We start from the raw sequence: 7,638 nt of genomic DNA, 5'->3' as shown, positions 1-7,638 counted from the left end.
AAAGAAAGGAAAAATCGAGAAGGGAAGAACGTACCTCGGATAGAGAAGCTAGAGAACCCTGCCTTGCACCAGCTTTGGAGAAATGGAGAATGCGCACTAGTTCACAGAGAATCGAAGAAATAGCATAAACAGGAAATTTTAGAAGATGAGAAACAAAAAAGAAGAGGAAAAGTGGGGGTTTTTAAACGAAGCCCAGAAAAAAAAAAAAAACCGCAAATTAGCGGGAAACCCAAGGGTCGCACAAAAGAAACAGTAACTGCACCCACCAGTAAGCGCCACGTGGCAACAACCAGAATGGCGCCGCCACTACGCCTTTATTACAGTACGAAACCCCAAAAGTCATCTGCATCTCAAACGATTCGCATTCTGTGGACGACGTATTCGAACGATTCGCATCCTGTGGACGACGTGACGTGTCACGACGACCACATGATCCGGGGGCATCTGATGGGAATGACGAGAATGGCTCACAGACGGGTATAATGCTACAGACGACCTATACCCCCATGACGAGAGAAAAATTGCCACGTCACTGATGAAGGCACCAAAATGATTCAATGCCAGCAGTAATACCTCGAGCGGTTACGATGCCAGCTGGGTAGACCGTTGGAAACATATTAAAGAACCATTACTCGGCCAGGAGCACCGTTAAGCCAAGAATTAATGCCACAACGGCTAGACATCAAAAAAAGGTATATAAAGGAGAAGCACCACCCACATAAAGGGGACACAATTGCATAAAGAACAAATCAATTCCTTTATAAAAACTCTATTTTCTTTTTGAGCTAACTTTGGCATCGGAGGTGTTGTGGCAGGCACCACACCGGTGACCAAGTAAAGAAACTTGTCTTATTCGCAGGAGTGACACAGTTATCGCCTGGACGGACTCCCACCGACTGGTATTCATCTGGACGAACCTTCCTCAACTGACGATATTCTGCTTCAACAAGCATCATAGGCCAACACCAAATTTTTTTTAATTCTTTTCTTATAGCCATTATACCATCCAAACCATGTGGCCCAAAGGCTTGTTCAACCTTATTGAATTCAAATTTCAAATTTCTAGTCTATCTAGGTGATGGGACTGACGAGATACCTTCTCTTGGACGAGCTCATGAAACACCTTCGTCCACCCACAAAGCAGCATGGACGAGGACAGGCAAATCATTAATAAGAGGATTTAATGCCACAGACAGTTACTAACCAACTGTCAGACCGTTGAAGCCCCATCAAGACATGCGGGCATTACAAGAAGAGCATTAAAACCACAATCAAAGGCCCCAACGGCTAGAAACCACAAAACTATATATACACACTCATTAGGAACATAGAAGGTACATAATTCCGACCCATAGAGATACTTTTACACTTCTTATTTTACTCTCAAAGGATTTCTACATACTAACTTAGGCATCAGAGACGTTGTGGCAGGCGCTACACTGGTGTTCATCTTAGGAAAGCTTTAGTCCTATTTTGCAGGAGCAGTGACAAGGTCCCGACATCATCTGGACCAACCCACTCTACTGACGAATAGACTTCATCACTAGGCAACTCAAAAATCACCTAATTAACATGAACGTAAAAAATTCACCCAAGGGATATAATACAAGTCGATTTCACGCAATATCCAAACCCGACCCAGAAATTTTGGTTAATATCCAAATCCAGCCCAATAACCTTTTACCCATGATGAACCGGTATTACTCGGAATTTTCCGGTCAAATGGGGTAGGATACCCATGACCCTATGAGTTTGGCCATCCCTAAGCACATGTTTGCAATAGCCACCAATGCACTCCAAAACACGTCTCCTCCATTCCACGTAGAGAGGAAGTTCATGGATCGTGAAAGTAAGTGAAAAGTTGGACATTTATAAATGCTTAATCCCAAAATTACAATCTCGAAGATCCAAGGATATTGCATTAGTTAGGGTTAAGCGTATATATGTGCATTTGGTTGCAACTAATACTGATTGTTTATTTCTTAGTTGTTGGGAGTTAGTTATGGTATGATGTAAAACAAGGCTTTAAAAATTTTCATATAAGCAAATAAACTAAAATTAAAGAAAAAATTGATGGCAAATAGAATAAATATTTTTGAAAACTTGATTGTGTGAGATGAGATATGATATCTTGAATTACATTAATCCATGCATGACATAGATTTGGTCTTAATAAGCAATCCATGAGCTTATTTTTAAAGAGTGTGTCAAACGTGATACTCATTTATCATTATGATAAGATTTGCATGTTTAGGCTTATCTTGAAAAAGATTTGGAAGTTTAGGCTTATCTTTTCCATATTTGATCTTTACACCTTGTGGACTAATAATGATTTTTCTACTTTTTATTTGTTTGAATACAAGCCACCTTGCAATTACGATTTGTCTCCTCACAAGGTCAATTACTTGATATCTTCATCAAGCTAGTCTCCTCCACCAAGTTGCTTTCGTAATTTAGTGTCCAAATTTTAGTTGGTCTTACTTCACTTAACATGAGTTTGAGGGGAGCTGTTAGTATAAGCCCAACAAGCTATAGGACCATGGAACTTTAATTACTTGTATCACACTCTTATTGTTTATATAGACATACCGGTGTACCGTATTACATATAATTCAATACAAATAATTCGGCCTTTAACATTATTTATTAAATTATTTTCTCGTGTTTGACATGCCATTTATGAAATTATCTGATAGTGGGAAGCAAACAAAATTGGCAATTAATTCCTAGGATACCAATATTTGGATTGGACAAGATGAATTGAATGACTAATAGCTTTCCGCCTTACCACTTAGCTTCCAAGTTTAGACCAAGGGTTTATATTAGTTTTCTTAACTTCCATGTAACCTTCTTTTTTCTTAGATTGTAACAAAAAATTAAGGCAATGTATTTTTAAAAAAAGATTGTATAATTAAGATATGTGATGTAATTTTCATATTTTTATTGAATAGTGTGATTTTTTAATGAAATAAAGATATATTTTTGCTTTTCTTGATTTGTTCCTAAAAATAGTCAAGTAGCAAATCCACACTAATAAAAATAAATGATCTAAATAATTATAATTTGTTTTTAAAAACTAAAATCTAATTTTATAATTAGTTTAAATTAACCTAATTCAACACTATATTTATTTATTTATTTATATTAGAATGATGACATAAAAAGGTGTGAGCTTTCAAAAGCTTGATTTTCATTTGATATTATAAAATAAATAAATAATATGATTTTTCATATTTTTAAATGTAAATATTTTTAATTAAAATGTTTTCAACGGTTTGGTGTGACATAAAAAATTTTATGTCACACCAAAATTTTCTTCATTAACTTTTCAAAGTTGACTATATTTTAGAACATTCCAAAATGAAATGGCTAATTGTTAGTTTATACATTTGTTGAACACATAGTACACATAAATTATTTTTTGAATTAAAATCATGTCTTGTAATTACTATTTTGGTTAAAATTATTTTTTGAACTAAAATAATGCCTTGTAGTCACTATTTTAGTGCAAAAAGTGAATCGGGTGTACTTTGTGTATAATAGGGTGGTGTGCTCAAATAAAATAGACAGAAAATAAAAAAGAAAAAAAAAATAAAAGGAAAGGGGATGGAGAGAGTAGTATTTTGTTGGGGTTTAACTTTAAGTAAAATTATTGGGGTTTAACTTTAACTAAAATTACTATTTCAGAAAGTTTAGTGTTCGTTTGAAAATAATTTATTCAGATTTTTGTTGAAATTTTTTGTTGAAAGTGTAAGGCATATATGTGTCTTGAAAGAAAATTAAAGAAGTAAAATGATGCGAAAAAAACGTGAGATTTAAAAGGCTGTACATCAAAACTAAAAGTTAAAAAGCTAAAAATTAAAACTAATGCCAAATAGGCTCTAATATCATCCCGAACTAGTGAATCACAGTTAACAGAAAGTAGCATTTCTTATCCTTTAGTAGTCTCAGGTAACTCCTCGCACGAGGTGCTTTGTATTTCGTAGTTTCATATAAAACCATAAGTAAACTGAGTGCTTCTGTCTTGACTCTTAAGCAATGGCTAATACCAATGCAGTTTTCTCTTTGCTCTTCACTCTCACTTCTTTCTCTATTCTTCTTCTTCTTCTTCTTCCACATTGCATTGATGCTCATTCCCTAGAGGTTTGCATGTTTGATGCAATATATCAACTGGGGGACTCGATCTCTGACACTGGCAATTTTATTCATGAGGACCCAGCTTCGCCTTTTGCTCGGCTTCCTTATGGCGAAACCTTTTTCAACAATGGCACTGGCCGGTGCTCCAATGGGTTGCTAATGATTGATTATTTTGGTAAGAATCAAACATGTTGTCGTTGATGTTTATTTATTTGTTCTTTTTAGTTGCTGTTGGATTGTTTAAAAGTACACAGAAAGGCAGTTAAGCAACAACCTGACAAACTGAAAACACGATTTCTTAACCCCCCACCCCAAAAACCGTAAAGTTTATACTAATTCATGTTCGAGTCTAGAAACATCCTTTGTTCAATGGTTACGGGCTAAGCATTATTAGTTATGTTTGAGTTTTTAACTACTTGTGTACATTAAGCAAGTCCAAATTTATTCCTTTGTTCAACTTGATTGCAGGTGTAGGATTCAGACCCACCTTATTAACCAATATTATTGTGAAAGTTATATTAAACTAAATTTGTCTGTTAATATGATTTCACAGCTCTAGCAGCTGGAGTACCCTTTCTCCCCCCCTACTTGGCTCAGGATGCATTGGTTTTTAGCGGTCATGGGCAGAATTTTGCAGTGGCTTGCTCTACTACTTTGCCTACTGAAGTTCTTGCAAAAAAGAATATTTTAAACTCTGATACTAGAAGATCTCTCAATGTTCAACTGGATTGGGTGTCTACCTATTACAATGGGATCTGTCACAATATTGATGGTTAGCCTCTCATTCGAATTAAGCATATAATACCAAGTTAAATATATTATGTACTATTCAACTTTTTTTTCTTTTCTTTTGATGTTGGATAGATTGCGCCGAGAAGCTTAAAACAGCCCTATTCATGGTTGGAGAAATTGGAGGGAATGATATAGCTATGCATTTTTCAAGGTAAAACAATTGAGGAGGTCAGAGAGATAGTTCCAAAAGTTGTCCAAGCAATAAAGGATGCTGTAACAGTAAGTTTTCTTAGTAAACAAAATAAATTTCTTCTATTTTTTTCTTGCAAATTAAATGGCTTGCTACGATTATTGATTCATAATTCTATATAATATTGGTTCCAGAGGGTCATTGGTTTTGGTGCTACCCAAGTGTTGTCCCTGGAAACTTTCCCATAGGCTGTTTACCAATCTCTCTTACATTGTTCAAGACTAACAATTCTGCTGCTTGTGTTAAATTTCACTGCTTGAGGGGAATGAATAATTTCTCAACATACCACAATGATCAACTCAGAAGAGCCCTTGAAGATTTGAGAAAAGAACATCCTAATGTTGTTATAGTATATGGGAATTATTACAATGCTTTCCAATGGGTTTACCGTTAAGCTGAACTTCTTTGTGAGTCTCTCTCTACTTTTAAAGTTCTAATACAAGTCTAATATAATATGACATGATGGGGATTTAGTGGACAGGATTTGATGCTGCATCTTTGCAAAAATCTTGCTGTGGTGTTGGAGATGATCATGACTATAGCTTGATCAAACTGTGTGGAGCTCCAGATGCAACTTTTTGACCCAATCCAGATGAACGCATCAGCTGGGATAGAGTTCATTTGACACAAAAGGCTTAGCAGTATATGGCAAACTGGCTCATCAATGACATCTTGCCCAACCTTCATTGCAAATAAGTAGTAAATTTCTACTTGTAGAGTTTTATTATTTCGAGTTCTTTTTGTTCAACCAACATTGATATTCAGTTAACTGTTTTTCTGTATGTAGTAATATTAAGCTCACTTTGACCATTTTGACTTTACTAAAACAAGGAAATTTATCAAATTTACTCTTCTATTAAGGCTATATACAATTGAGCTTAATTTTATCACGGAGCTTAAGTGCAGCATATAAAGCCATAGACTGTCAATGGGGGTATCTGTAACAGAAATCAGAGTTATTTGTTTACCTTTACTTTGATTAGATGAGTAAATTTTCTTTTTCTTGTTGCAAATAGAAAGTTGTTTATAGAGTGATAGCAAAGCTATTAATAACTCTTTCTTTTTCTTGATTCTGATTTTCTTGCTCTGAACTTTGTGATTTTTACATTGTCCAAATACATGGATCATTCAGTTAAGAGGAGTACTAGTGTCACGTCATCCCTATATTCTGCATACTTGGGCTACCGAGGTGTGTGTCTAAGTTGCTAATGAGGCCTAAGGTAGAGGTCATTTAGACCAAGTTTGAACTAGACCAAACCAAGTTCCATTTACCTACATCTGTTAAACTAGTAGAAACCGGAGTCTTCATTCCACACAGTGGGCATCTTTTGTCTGAAATTTGAGTAAACTCATACAACCTCTTCTTGAAGAGAATCACCTTAACAACTAATACTCCCGACTTCAAAATAATATTTTGCCATTCTATGTTCTCAGCTTCCATATGGTTTTGTCTAATGAGAGAAAAAAGAGAACAAAGAGTATAACGCGGCAGTAGAGATATTATGAGTTATGACCAACATTTTCAAACCAATTATAGGACCCAACTACCAATGTACTTTTGGAATATGCAGAAAAATGACTCTAATTCTACTTGTAGTGCAGGTACTAAAATCATAAGGTTTTTATGGTTAGTCTTGTAGGTGTTGTATTTGCGAGTACAAATTCAAACAACTACCCACGAAAAGTTTGTCATGTTTTACGGAGTTATGAACTTATTAAAAATCAGTTTTAATGAGTTATGAACTTGTTAAAATGATTTGATGAGACATAATTTTATTCCACATGAATAGTTTTCTAGGGCCGATACACATTATAGTCAAGGTGGTTACAAGAACACCCTAACTTGTCCAAAAAAAAAAAAAAATTATACTTGCCAAAAAAAAATATTATACATAATTATATTTCAATTAACATGTTTTGTCTATCCTAAAAGAATATTAACCAATCTAATATGATAATCTCAAGAATTTGGGTTCAATCAAAATAGAAAAATGTTATGTCTATAACATTTTCACAACAAATTCTAAGTGGTAGATTGTTATTGTCGGGGCAAAAAAGTAATCTCAGTGACAAATTCAAATTTGAACCAATAACAACTAAACACCTATGATGTATTGTGAAAATATTGTGGACGTAACACTTCTCATAAAAATAAGAGTAATGCTAGGGATACAATAAAATATTGCAATAATTTCACAACATTTTAAAATTAGCATGCCAACTCACACATGGATTTTTTTTTTTTTTTTTGTATGCTAATATATATTGAAATTGTTGTGACATTTTGTTTTGTCTCTATCATTACACACAAAAATAATCTGGCCCCCCAATATAATCATTGACTCCTTAAAAAAAAAAAAAAATTTAATAACAACAAAAATGAGGCCAAATAAAATCAAAATTGACCAAATAACAACTAAATTAGGCCAAATAACAACAAATGAACAAAATATTCAACAAAAGCTTGTTTAAGAAACCAAAAATAAAAACCCCTAATCATTTAGATTTGTAACTTGTTC

At 34.2% G+C, this 7,638-nt stretch overlaps 1 pseudogene; it reads left to right on the top strand.

Annotated features, from left to right (window-relative positions):
• Nucleotides 1-4,038: 4,038 nt before the first annotated feature.
• Nucleotides 4,039-5,910, top strand: LOC142627453 (acetylajmalan esterase-like; annotated as a pseudogene).
• The last annotated feature ends 1,728 nt before the right edge of the window (nt 5,911-7,638 follow it).

This window comes from Castanea sativa, chromosome 3 (assembly GCF_040712315.1).
Source record: "Castanea sativa cultivar Marrone di Chiusa Pesio chromosome 3, ASM4071231v1".
Lineage (NCBI taxonomy): Eukaryota > Viridiplantae > Streptophyta > Magnoliopsida > Fagales > Fagaceae > Castanea > Castanea sativa.
This window is presented reverse-complemented; position numbering and strand designations above follow the sequence as displayed.